Raw genomic sequence first — 14417 nt, 5'->3', positions numbered from 1 at the left:
CTTAGTTCCCCGACCAGGGATTGAACCCACACCCCCTGCAGTGGAAGCATGGAGTCTTAACCACTGGACCCCCAGGGAAGTCCCTGTATTTTTATTTTTTAAAGCATGGGAATTAAAAATGTAAAATTGAGGAAAGGGAGGCAGGGGGATGGGGTAGACAAGAAGTACAGAGTTATTGGCATTATTCTCGTTTTTTTCCTTTCTCCCTTTCTCCCTTCCTTTCTTTTCTTTTTTAAATATGCACTGTAAAGTGTTCAAGAGGGATATCCAGGATGGAGTATTTATCAAAGAGTTTATCACTTGATTTGATTTCCAAGCTTCTCCAGGTGAGATGCTGCCTTCCATGGGTGATGTAAATCTAGGAGGGTAGCTTAATAGTTAGGATGGCAGATCCCAGCTGGCTGGATCCAAGGGGTGCAGTCAACAGGATACACTTTAACAGGAATCAGCATGTTGACACTGGTTTCAAATATCAGCAGCAGAAGTATAGATAGAATTAGGATTCGTGAGTTTTAGAAAAAAGAAAGTTTTTAGGATTTTATATGAATGCAAGTTCAATAAGCTATCAAGCACATTTGGCAACATTCTAGTTCTTACGTTGAGGGGTAGGTACACAATGTTCATCTTATTACTAGACTTTGTACCTTACATATGTTACAGAAATTCTATTGAATGTGTTGAATAACAGATTAAAATTTAAAACATCACTGGTATCTACTGTTTTTGTATGTCGAATTTGAAAATAGCAATGTAGATAAAATCAGGAAACTTATAATTTTATAATTGGAAGAGGCCTTCAAGATGATGGTCTAATCCGAAATGTAACCATTTAAAAATTATAAGTACTAGGGAATATTTATAGGTTGGGAAATTGGGGAGGACTCTCTAAACATAAAAACAATGGGAAAAGTCATGAAAAAATTGGTTTTGTTTAATTAAAATGTAAAAATGGTACATTAAAAATCATCTTAAACAAAATTAAAAGGCAAATGACAAACTGGGTTAAATATATGCCACAAGTGGGACTTCCCTGGTGGTGCAGTGGTTAAGAATCTGCCTGCTAATGCAGAGGACACAGGTTCAAGCCCTGGTCTGGGAAGATCCCACATGCTATGGAGCAACTAAGCCCGTGTGCCACAACTACTGAGCCTGCGCTCTAGAGCCCGTGAGCCACAACTACTGAGCCCATGTGCCACAACTACTGAAGCCCACATGCCTAGAGCCTGTGCTCCACAACAAGAGAAGCCAGCATAATGAGAAGTCTGCGCACCACAACGAAGAGTAGCCCCTGCTCGCTGCAACTAGAGAAAACCCACACACAGCCAAGAAAAAAAGACCCAACACAGCCAAAAAAAAAAGACCCAACACAGCTAAAAAAGAAAAAAAAAATGCCACAAGTATTTGCCAGCCTAGAGTTAATGTCCTTAATATATAAAGAACCCATAAAATCAACAAGAAACACACCAAAACTGAAAAATGGCAATGGACTTTAGCACAATGAAGGAAACTTATCAACAAAACAAGAAAGTAGCCTACAGAATGGGGGAAGATATTTGCAAGCAATATGTCTGATTAGGAGTTAATATCCAACATAGGTACACAGCTCATAGAACTCAACATAGAAAAAACGAACAACCAAGGACTTCCCTGGCGGACCAGTGGTTAAGACTCTGTGCTCCCAATGCAGGGGGCCCAGTCAGGGAACTAAGTTCCCACCTGCTCCTCAGCCAAAACAAAAACAAACAACCTGATTCAAACATGGGCAGAGGACTTGAATAGACTTTTGTCCAAAGAAGACATGCAGATGGCCAACAGACATATGAAAAGATGTTCTACATCACTAATCATCAGGGAATTATAAATCAAAACCACAGTGAGATATCACCTCATACCTGTCAGAAAGGCTATCATAAAAAAGACAATAAGTAAGCATTAGTGGAGATGTGGAGAAAAGGGAACTCGTACTCTACACTGTTGGTGGGGATGAAAATTGTTGCAGCTACTATGGAAAACAGCATGGAGGTGTCTCAAAAAACTAAAAATAGAACTACTGTATGATCCAGCGATTCCACTGGAGTATTTACCTGAGGGAAACAAATACACTAATTTGAAAAGATATATGCATGCCAATGTTCATTGCAGTACTATTTACAACAGCCAATATATGGAAGCAACCTAAGTGTCCATCATTAGATGAATGGATAAAGAAGATATGGTATATATATATATATATATATATATATATATATACATACACACAATGGAATATTACAGGCATTAAAAAGAGAAATCTTGCCATTTGGGACAACATGGATGGAGCTAGAGGGTATTACACTAAGTGAAGTAAGTCAGACAAAGAAAGACAAATACCGAATGATCTCATATATGTGGAATCTAAAAAACAAAACAAAATGAGAAAAGACTCATGGATACAGCGAACAAATGGGGGGGGTGGGGCAAAATAGGTAAAGGGGATTAAGAGGTACAAACCTCCGGTTATGAAATAAGTAAGCCAATGGGATGTAATATACAGCATAAGAAATATGGTCAGTAATTTTGCAATAACTTTCTATGAGGATAGATGGTTACTAGACTTATTCTGGGATCATTTCATAATGTATGCAAATATCAAATCATATGTAGTACACCTGAAGCTAACATAATATTGTATGTCAACTATATTTCAATAACAAAACAAAAGAAAAAATGGCAATGGATATGAACCCATAATTCATACAGAAATCCAATGACCAGAGAAAAACAAATACCGTATGCTAACACATATATATGGAACCTAAAAAACAATGGTTATGGGCTTCTCTGGTGGCACAGTGGTTGAGAGTCCACCTGCCGATGCAGGGGACACGGGTTCGTGCCCCGGTCCGGGAAGATCCCACATGCGGAGCGGCTGGGCCCGTGAGCCATGGCTGCTGAGCCTGCGCGTCCGGAGCCTGTGCTCCGCAACGGGAGAGGCCACAACAGTGAGAGGCCCGTGTACCGCAAAAAACAAACAAAGAAACAAAAAACAATGGTTATGAAGAACCTAGGGGCAGGACAGGAATACAGACGCAGATGTAGAGAATGGACTTGAGGACACCGGGAGGGGGAAGGGTAAGTTGGGATGAAGTGAGAGAGTGGTATGGACTTATATATACACTGCCAAATGTAAAATAGATAGCTTGAAGTAGCTGCGTAGCACAGGGAGATAAGCTTGGTGCTTTGTGATCACCTGGAGGGGTGGGATAGGGAGGGTGGGAGGGAGGGAGACGCAAGAGGGAAGAGATATGGGGATATACGTATATGTATAACTGATTCACTTTGTTATACAGCAGAAACTAACACACCATTGTAAAGCAATTATAATTACTCCAATAAAGATGTTAAAAAAAAAAGAAATCCAGTGACCAGTAAAACAATGGAAAAAACAAGTTTTTCTAATAAAACAAACAAGTGTATATAACAAAACATAAACAGACTCATAGAGAATAAACTAGTGGTTTACTAGTGGGGAGAGGAAACGGGGGGCAGGATAGGGGTAGGAGATACAAACTATAAAATAAATAAGCAAGAAGGATGTGTTGTACAGCACAGCGAAATATAGCCATCATTTTGTAATAACTTTAGGTGGAGTATAATCTATTAAAAATATTGAATTGCTATGTTGTACACCTGAAACAAATATATTATAAGTCAACTATACTTCAAACAAAACTAACATAAAAGGGTTTTTCGGGCTTCCCTGGTGGCGCAGCGGTTGAGAGTCCGCCTGCCGATGCAGGGGACACGCGTTCGTGCCCCGGTCCGGGAGGATCCCACATGCCGCGGAGCGGCTGGGCCCGTGAGCCATGGCCGCTGAGCCTGCGCGTCCGGAGCCTGTGCTCCGCAACGGGAGAGGCCACAGCAGTGAGAGCCTCGCGTACTGCAAAAAAAAAAAAAAAAAGGTTTTTCTAGTAATTCAAAAGGAAAGAAAAACTAATCTTTTAAAGAGATACAATTTTTCATTAATCAAAATAGCAAAGATTTAAAAAAACTTCTGTTAGAGCACTTGATATTGACAAAGCGTGCGCTAAAATAAGCCCTCAGTCTTTTATTAGAAGATAAAATTATACAGCATTTGAGGTAAGAAGTTTGGCTTTGTATTTCAATAGTCTTAGAAAGGTTCATATCCTCTGACCCAATAAAGTTACTTATAGGATCACAGGAATATATCCTAAACAATTACCAGAGAGGTGGCTTTCAAGTTTTGTACAGGACTGTTCTAAAACAGTCCCAACAACGTAAGAATGGCTACACAAATCATGGACACCCAAACGTGGACTATTTCGTAGCTGTCAAAAATCATGTCATTTGAAGATGTTGATTCTGATTACCCCTGAATTTCAGCCCTCTTATTTATCAACAGTGATGGAGATTTTTAGATTGAGGTTTTTCTCTGAGCTGGAGTTATTCCGTGGACCATCCATAAGCACTTCCTGGAGGTCAGAGACGATTCTTTTCCCTTTTGGGGGAGTATTCTAATTGATACCATGCGTCAGTCTGCACTCCACCACAGAATCATGAATTCCCTATTCCCCAGCAGAGGAAACCTTAAGTCCTTGCTTGAAATTGCTGTGTTGGAAGTGAAGGATTCAGGGTTCAAATGGCAGAGTCCCTCATCCCTAGGGCAGCAGTGGAAATCCGGTGTTGCTTTTACTTAGTAAAGGAAAAGGCAGAGTTAAATCCAGCTCTCAGTCACTCTTGTAGTGAAGGAAGGAGTAACACCGGGAAGAGAAATCCTCTGAGTCAACAATTTAAGCCCCATCCTCTGCCCCTTCTTCAGAAAACATCCTATCGAGAGTAGTCCAATTTGGCTACTTTTCTCTCTCACTCATTAAGCAAAACCTTCAGCCACCTTCACTAAGAGCTGGGAATCCAGCCAGATCCGGTCCCTGCCCCCCAGGGTTTCCAGTCTCCAGGGCGAGGCAGACCCTTTGCATCAGCAGTGCAAGGTGGGTGAGCGTGGTTACAGGGCAGTGTGGAAGGGGGCCTTCCGCCACCCCCAGGAGGTGACATTTTGACATTTAAGGCAAGACCTAATGTTTCAGTTGTTCAGGTAGGAGGATGTTGGGGAAGGCGAGGCGCAGTGTTCCAGGCCGCCCAGTAGAGGAGAGCAGCGGGAAGGGTGCTCTGGAGCAGACAGAAGCCCACGCCAGGGTGGCCAGCGGTGGCCGGAGCGGGCTGGGGAGCGGTCAGCATTTGGGGTTGTGCCGCGGCAGCGGGGCCCCACCGAGGGGGGTATCCCGACCCGGCCTTTCCCACCGTCTGCTTCCCACGTCCCCGCTGCCACCTGCTCTGTCCTTGGTGTTGAAGCCTCGGCCCTCCTCGGGTACATTTCGGCGGCGGCCTCCCACTCCGTCGGCCGCGCTGCACCGCGGGGCGCAGGTGCTGGGGCCCGGAGGCCTGGAGAGCAGCCGCGGGGTCCCGGGCTCGGCCCACAGGCACGTGCTCCCTGGGCTCCCTCCTGCCAGGTAAAGGGCTGGGGCGCCGGGGGCCGAGGGGTACGCTGGTGGGTGGGTTCCCCGAGAAAGGGCTCGGGTTTCCTGCCTTGATCATGCTGTTTATGCCCTTAGCGGGAGTTATTTATAGAAAGGAGTAGTTTAATCACGGCTTGCTCTTCTGCTTTTGCTCTTTTCATTTTCAAGATGCCTGATGGGGGCTGGATGCACTCAGCTTTCCGGAGCTGGAATCTTGTTCACAGCGGGCTGCTTAAAGCTGTCCCAGTGCGGCTGCATCATCTGCTCTTGGCTTCTCCAGGAAACGGCTTTTTCTCTGTTCAGGGCTTTACAAGCATTTTATAAACACAGAACATAGCAGCCCTGTGGTTACTGAGATGCTTCTTCCTTTTCTACAGTCTGAATTTCTCTTTTTATTCCACCAGATTTACTGTTATTTTATTATAAACTTTTAGCTTTGGGGGCTAAGAAGCAGGGTCTGCATAAAGGCCTTTTAAAAATCAAAGGTTGACTGCAAAGCAAGGGACATCAACAAGGGGCAGTGCAGCTTCGCCTCTATGGAGACTGGATAGTGGTGCTTCTATGGAATCATAAATTCAGTGAAAACAAGGAAGCAAAGCCCAGGCTGGGAATGTAAGGGGTTGTATGAACGCTCCCACTTTCCCATTGATTCTTTCCATGGAACTTCCCTTTCCAGACCCATGAAATTTCCAGTAGGCGAAGGTTTATAATAGGTATGACTTTTTTTCCCACTGTTTGGTTTTCTCTAGTCACCGAAGTTTCAGCTCCTAGGGGAAAATGTTCAGGCTGGCTGAGAGCAAAGAGAAAATTATTATGTGACTCATCGGTCCCTTTCTGTGGAGCTTTCAGCCACAAGGAGAGGACGTATCTGTCCTTGGTGTTACTGCAGTATCCACCATTTCAGGCTGAGTCTGCTTTTTGAATCAGTCTTTTTCACCTGTGCTTTGCTGGGTGACACGCACACTCACAGGGCCCTCTGGTTTAGGACCCTTTTAGTTTTTCATCCTTCAGTTCCTTTACTTTCCTAGTTCTCCCTTGATGTCCCTCTGCTTGTCCCTTTGTTCTTCCTTGCCCCCTTCTCAGGGCTCAGATATGCCCTGTCTGGGATGCTCACACAGGCTCAGCCCTAGGCTGCTGCGGGGATGCGCTGCTAATGATGATTCTCATTTTAATTGTAAACGTGTTAGTCATCTTCCCCATTCATTCCTTTGACCTTAGTAACTGGCCCTTTATTTTATTTATTAAAAAAATTTTTTTGGCCGCGCCTCAAGGCTTATGGGATTTTAGTTCCCCCCACCAGGGACTGAACCTGCACAGTGAAAGCGTGGAGTCCTAACCACTGGACCGTCAGGTAATCCCCCAACTGGCCCTTTACAAGAGAGATCTTTGTTCAGAAAATGGGACAGGTTGCTAGGAAGACAAACTCTCCTCTAAGGATGGGGTTTCAACTGTTTGCTGTTCATTCTCCCATCTGCTGAGGTGGTTTAGACTTCATTTGCTTGTGAATGTGTGTGTGGCGTTTTCTGGTCTTCTGGAAACTTAAGGTACTAATCACCCTAACTGCAGGTCCTATCTGATGGGCAGGTAATTGCTCACAGATGGTGACTCCCCTCCCCAATGAGGAAAACCTTTACGTGCCTAGGATGTAAAGGACCACTCCCCTCTGCTGGATGAAGATAAATTTGCTTTCTGCGGAGAAAATTTTGTGAGTACTTCGCTCTGTAGTGGCCAACTGGGTAAAAGAGTTAACAGTTCTACTTCACGTTACAGGTACTAGAGGTATGAGCCAGTGTAGCTGCAAGAAACTTTTATGCAGCACCTACTGTGCTATACCGCAGTGCTGAATACTGGGCATATGGAGGCGAATGAGGTCACTGCAGATCAAATCCTTGCAAACTGAATCATGGTGTAAATGTATTAGGATCTGAGAATTTCAGAGCCTGAAGGGGAAGTTAGAGATGATCTGGTTTGTGTCCCTCCTACTTTTTAAAATAGTTGAAAAACTGGGGTCCGGAGAGATGAAATGATGTGCTTAATTAAGACCACATGGCTAGGGACTTCCCTGGTGGTCCAGTGGTTAAGACTCCACACTCCCAATGCAGGGAACCCTGGTTGGATCCCAGGTCAGGGAACTAAATCCCACATGCTTCAGCTAAGGCCCAGGGCAGCCAAATAAATATTAAAAAAAAAAAAAAAAAAAAGACGACATAACCAGTTAGGGACAAGGGAAAACATGCCATTGAAATTCTGTGGAAGGTCACCGTTTAATTTTCACAACTTATTTTGAAATACTTTTGGACTTACAAACAGGTTGCAAAAATAGTACAGAGTTCTTTTACCTAGCTTCCTCCAGTGTTGATATCTTATACAACCATGGATTTATCAAAACACACAGGATAAACAAGGTGCTACTGTTCCTACAGGGAACCGTGCTCAATCTCCTGGGATAAACCATTATGGAAAAGAATATAAAAAAGAATGTATATATGTGTGTAACTGAGTCACTGTGCTGTACAGCAGAGACTGCCACCACACTGTACATCAACTATAGTTCAATTAAAAAAAGCCACCAAAAAACAAAACAGAAACCTCATAATATTAACATTATTAGTACAATACTATTAACTAAACTACAGACTTCAGATTTCACCAGTTTTTCCACTACAGTCCTTTTGCTGTTCCAGGATCCAATTCAGGATACCACATTGCCTTTATTTATTTACTTACTTACCACATTGCATGTAGACTCGAGTTTTTAACTCTGGATTTTCCTATACTTAAAACAGTAATGAATTAGTGACATTCAGCTGTCGTGCAGAAACAGTATCAGAAGCCCCCCGTGTCTACTGGCATATGCTTTGTGTGTTTCCAGAGCCAGCTGTTTGCCCTGGTGCTCCTGATGAAATCCCACAGCAGCTTTGTGGGTGTGTCTAAACTCTGGACAGTTCCAGCCTATATGATCTGGGTACCAATGGCGGTCTTCAGGGCTCCCAGTGGCACACCCTGAACCTTCTGCCACCCGTTCCCTCCTGGATCTTGAGTCTCATTTCCGTTTATTGATCATTATGCATATGGCATTCTTTGCTCCCAGTCTGCCCAGTTTATCAAGTAAGACTTTGCAGCCAGAAAGTCATAAATTCAGCCCCCAGCTTCCCGAATATCCAGTAGTTGTGAGACCTTAAGCAAGTCACTTAATTGCTCTAAAATTCAATTTCCTCCTCTGCAAGACGGGGACAGCAGCGCCCATACAGAGAGGGTTAAATGGAGGGACATGCACAGTGGCAAGCAGTGCTGGGTGCGCAGATGTGAAATAAGGGAATGGATGGCACTAAGGGGGGTCCTGAGTACCAGGCAGGAGCCCCTGCACTTGCTGGTGGTGAGGGGCGGGCACTGAAGTGTTTGAGAAGGGGAGTGATGGGACTGGGGCTGCACTTGAGAAAGTCAAATGGAGGAGTGCTGGTGTAAGCAGGGCAGTGGGAAACAAGAGGCCTGCAGGGAATTAGCGAGGAGGCTATCATGTTCTTGTTCCCATGGAGCAGAATGGGGGCCTGGACTGGAGACTCCTGAGACAGTGTGTGGTGGTACCATCAACTGAAACAGAAATAAACAGGATGCAGGAATGGAGAGAAGTAGGGACTCCAAGATGACTAAGTTCTAGGTCCAGGTGAAAAGGAGAATGTGATGTCATTAACAGAGGTAGAGAAATCAAGATGAAGAGGGAATTTGTGGGAGAAAAATACATTTGGTTTTATTCCTGTTGCTCCTGAGATACCAAGAGACCATCCAAATAGAGATATGCAGAAGCAATAATTGTGGCACTGGAGCCTGGGAGAGGCCAGAGGATCTGAGCATTGTGGCCAGAGTGGTGGCCACTGAAACCAAGAGGGCAAATGGGACCACCCAGGAAGAGAACATAGGTAAGGCCAGAAGTTGGGGGCAAAGACTCACCTGTGCCCGATGGTTCAAAGAAGGGTAAGAGAGAGAGAAGAGTTACTGAGAACTAGGATGTGTGAGTCAGCTCTGGCTGCTGTAACAAAGTACCACAGACTGGCTTAAACAACAGAAATTGATTTCCTCACAGTCTGGAGGCCAGAAGTCCAAGGTCAAGGTGTTCACAGAGTTGGTTTCTTCTGAGGACTCCCTCCTTGGCCTGTGGATGGCCTTTTTCTCACTGTACCTTCACATGGTCTTCCCTCTGTGTCCTAATCTCTTAAAGGATTCTAGTCATGCTGGACCAGGGCCCACCCACATGACCTCGTCTTACTTGAATCATCACTTTAAAGGCCCTATCTCCAAAAAGAGTCACATTCTGAGGTACTAAGGTTCATGACCTCAATGTAAGCATTTTTGTCGTCGGGGTATGGGGGTCCCTGCAAATCAGCCCATACATAACATAGTTACAAACAGAAAATGAGTGGTCCCTCCCCACTCCCCCCTCCCCACCCAGTGAGTTTTGAAAGAGCTCCAGGAAAGGGTTTCAGAAAGGCTGGGGGCTGGCTACTTGCCTGTTTTCTCTCAGATCCCCTCCCACCTTCTGCAAGGAGTCCCCTCTCTCCAGTGATTCCCAAGGAAGGAGGTTCTTTGATGCTCCTTGCTGTGTGGCTTCCAGAGAGGTTCAGCCACGGGACAGCAGAAGCCAGAGGAATGGAGAAGCCGGTGGAACTTGCCCTTCTTTCCAGCTCCGGCAGCAGCTGCTTTTTCCCTGTGGCTCCATCTGGCTTCCCCCAGGCAGCCCTGCCTCCTGGGCTGAGGTCACCCCACCTTCCTGCAGGCAGGAGCCCTGCCTCCTGGGCTGAGGTCACCCCACCTTCCTGCAGGCGGGTAGCAGTTTTCTGCCGTTTCTGTTCTCTCCGTCGCCTCCCTGTCCGTGTTTGGTGTGTCAGCACCTTCGGAGTGTCTGTAGCCAGCTCTCGGTATTAAGTCCTCCATCAGTGGTTTCTATTTCCCTGACTGGTAGAGACAGAGACACCATCAGCCAGGGAGGCAAATGGTGCGGAAAAATGGGAGGGATGAAAACTGAGAATGGTTAGATCTTTGAGCAATGAGGGGAGAAGCCACGGTTTTAGGGATTAAGAAGCGAATCTCTGCCAGTCTGTTGGGCATATACCAATTCCCGTTAAGGTTTTAATTTGCAGATGCCTTTGAGATTGAGCACCTTTTCATGTTTATCTGCTAAATGGTTTTTTTAAAAAATAAACTTATTTACTTATTTATTGTTGGCTGCATTGGGTCTTCGCTGCTGTGCGCAGGCTTTCTCTAGTTGTGGTGCGCGGGCTTCTCATTGCGGTGGCTTCTCTTGTTGCAGAGCTTGGGCTCTAGGTGTGTGGGCATCAGTAGTTGTGGCATGCTGGATTATTTGGTACAAAATTGACCAAGGGTAGTGGTGGTGGTGGTTGGTTTGATCCCTACCTTTATAGGGCCTGGGCATTTGCTAATCAGCAAGATTTAAATAACAATTGTTTCCCTTTGAGGCCCTGATCCTGGCCCAAGCCTCTGATCTATTCTTTGGCTAGTAGCTTATTTCTATCAGTCCCAAACTGCATTTTCCTTTTTGAGTGTAAACCCATAATGAAAAGGACTATTGGTTTAAAAAGTTTAATTCACTTGATTTTTAACTGCATATGTGTATGCAGATAATCATACTGACATTTTCCAGACAGTCAAATATTCAAAGAAAAGCTCTTCACATTTTATACTTTTTACCAACGAAACCTCATGATTTAAATTAAATATCTGGGGAATTCCCTGGTGGTCCAGTGGTTAAGACTCTGTTTTTTCACTGCTGAGGGCTCAGGTTCAATCCCTCGTTGGGGAACTAATATCCCGCAAGTCCCGGGGCATGGCGGGGGAAAAAAACATTAAATATCTATTTATTTTTTTGGAGGCCAACTTTTCAAATAGATGGCCATTCTTGAGACTCTGGGGATCTCTGAATATCATTTGTTTTTAGCAGTCCAACAGTGTTGTGGAGGGAACAGTTTTCTTTTACCTACAAAATAGAGACTATGTACTTTAACTGCTAAAAGTGAACTGTTTACAGTTCAGCTACTTATTTATTTTGGCTGCACCGGGTCTTAGTTGTGGCACTCGGGACCTTTAGTTGCGGCATGCGGGCTCATAGTTGCGGCACGTATGCCAGATCTAGTTCTGTGAGCTGGGATCAAACCTGGGCCCCCCTGCATTGGGATCAAGGAGTCTTACCCACTGGACCACCAGGGAAGTCCCTACAGTTCGGCTATTTAAATTTCAGTGTCTACTCCAGTTTCCTACTAGACTCGGGTTATTTCAAAAACAAACTATCCTTCCCAGCTCTGGTCATTTGACTTATTAGCATTCTGAATGCTTTCCAAGTTCAGACAGAGCTGATGTCAGTATAACAGGCTTCCCCTGGGGAGGAGCAGTCATCTATTTAATGGGGGCAGGACAGCTTTCCCTAGAGGAGTAATATTCTTTTGGCTTACACTCTGCCCTGTCCCCAAACCATTTCCAGGGCATGTCTCCTAAGGGCTGGAGACTAGAGACCCATGGGAAAGTAGTTGTTCTTTTTTTTTTTTTTTTTGGTGGTGCTGCATAACATGCCTGATCTAGTTCCCCGACCTGGGATCGAACCCGTGCCCCCTGCAGTAGAAATGTGGAGTCCTAACCACTGGACCACCAGTTAAGTCCCAGGGAAGGCTGTTCTTAGAGAAAGCTAATCACTCTGATGGATTACTACTGAGGTGGTCTTCAGTCACTTGGCTGTCAAGCAGTGCCTTCCTTCCTGTAGTGACGTTCCTGTGAATCACAGTCTTGCTTTTAAATTCCTACTCTGGTCTTTTCTCTGCAGCAATTTGGAAGAGGCTTGTTACGAGTCTAGAGCAACCCAGATGCAGGGAACGACAGAGGTGACTTTAGCACTGCTTCTTGAACTGTGAATCACCTGGGGATTTTGTTAAAGTGCAGATACGGATTTGGTGGTTCTGGGGTGGGGCATGGGATCCTGCATTTCTAGCAAGTCCCCAGGTGATCCCAATACATTCAAGGACCAAATTTTGAGTAGTGAGGGACTACAGGATGTGAATCAGGGACATACACCGTAAGATCCCCTGATGTCTTATTTTTACATCTTTCCCCTTTGCTATCTGGGGATGATGAACCTAAGCTCCATCCCTGAGCCTTTTCACATCATTTTATGTGGGATCATAAACAGGGCCTACTGTGTGACTTCTCTTACTGTATTCCTTCTACCAGCCTTACTGTATTCCTTCCTGGGCGTAAATGGTATCAGTGTTCCTCAATCCAAGGGTCCGGAAGGGACCTTACCCCCTTCTCAGTTCATACTGACCCACTATGGTCCCCATCCTTTGTAACCGAGAACTGGTTGATCCTCACGTTTTCGCGTGATGTTTTCTGAGACCATGACATCCTGAAGCATCTAAGGGCAAACCTGGAAAGTTCCCATCTGGCCAGATGGAGTTATGGTGCCTGTGGGAAGCAGAGGGTGCAAAGCTCTTAAGGAGTTGGAAAAACTAGGGATGCTTGTCTCCTTCAGGTAGAAGAGATGACCTCTCCGTTCCTAGCTGGGCGGGGGGAGAGGCTGGTCCTTAGAGCCATAATTTAGCAAACTCCAAGAGGCTATGTGAAGTGCTCTTCTAGTAGAACATTAGGGTTAATCACTCTGTTAAGCCTTTTCATTTTCTAAATTCCTGACTGCTTAGCCCTGTGTAATCGTGGATGGGAGGAGTCCCTCCTCGGATGAGACTTTTGCTCATTTGTTCCTCCAGTGACACAATTTTAGGTCTTGTTACTGTGCCAGCATCTACTTCCCAGCTGCCGCTGCCCTGTAGGCACATGTAGGATGTGGCTTCAGCCCTGCTCATCGCTCCCTGTCTTTTTACAATTTTTGGTCCACTTGATGCTTATCTTGTTTTTGAGTCCAGTTATTTCCTTTTGGTTTCTCTCTCTTTTTAAATGTATTGTTGCTACATGCAACGAGAAGAATTTTCTATGTCATCTGAGAGGAAGCCTGAGGGTCTGAAAGTGGGCTTCCTATACTGCTGTTTTAAAGCAGATGAATAAATGGTCAGGGTACTTAAAAATCAGCCCTGGGATTAAGAAAGACTTGGGAGTGGCCTCCCTGACTCCTTTTACTGCAATCTGCCATCCACTTACATCGAATGCCAGAACAGGAAGCAACCTAGGGAAAACCTCTGCTCTGCGTCAGAGCTGTTGAGGACCCTGTTCTTTCCCTACTGCCTTTAAAAAAAAATGAGGTTCCGGGGAGAAACCTCTGTCAGCATGAGGAATCATGATGCCTCTCTCAGGGGACAAGAACACTGAATCCTGTTTCACTTTCTCTACTGATCTTAGGATATCACAGTGAAACTGGTGACCCGCGTATTCAAGAGCACCAGGCCGCCTTTTCAGTGCTCCTCTGTCTTCAACTTGTTTCCTGTCCTTACTTTAAGAGTCCAGAAATACACTTATTATTGCACTGTATGAATTTATGTCATTTATCTTAAAGTCCTTTTTGCATGAAGGCCTAGTATAACCTAATAAAAACAGCCTCACCTCATCTTCCCACTTGGACTGGGCAGCAGTTGTGTGTATCAGCACACTTTGGCTCCTGGTACGGTGCTGGCTGGTTAATGTCGGCTGCTGACGTTATAAACACATACACAGCCCCTTCCTCATTCCGCCTCCCACCCCTCAAGCAAAGGAGGCCAGACTCTGGCTTAAGCGGGCTACCGGGCTTACCCGCCAGGTCCCCAACCTACCTCACCGCCCGCCTTCTCCCTCCATCCCGTTACCTCCACCCTCCACCCTGAGTGGCCTCCCCTGATCCCCTCCCACTCACCTCCCCGGGCACGGCCTCTCTTCTCCCTCCATCACCTCCCTTCCCCACACCCCTCCCTCCAGTCCAGG

The 14417-nt window shown here is 45.4% G+C and overlaps 1 long non-coding RNA gene across 1 annotated transcript; it reads right to left on the bottom strand.

Moving 5' to 3' along the window:
* Positions 1–3481: 3481 nt before the first annotated feature.
* LOC141278617 (uncharacterized) lies at positions 3482–14372 on the bottom strand. Its single transcript, XR_012331610.1, has 2 exons — positions 14064–14372; positions 3482–12977 (listed from the first exon to the last, which is right to left on the bottom strand). It is a non-coding gene; the product is annotated as an uncharacterized lncRNA (long non-coding RNA).
* Positions 14373–14417: the final 45 nt, after the last annotated feature.

This window comes from Tursiops truncatus, chromosome 4 (assembly GCF_011762595.2).
Source record: "Tursiops truncatus isolate mTurTru1 chromosome 4, mTurTru1.mat.Y, whole genome shotgun sequence".
Classification (NCBI taxonomy): Eukaryota; Metazoa; Chordata; class Mammalia; order Artiodactyla; family Delphinidae; genus Tursiops; species Tursiops truncatus.
Note: the sequence above shows the minus strand (reverse complement) of the source record. Positions and strands in the feature narration are given on the sequence as shown.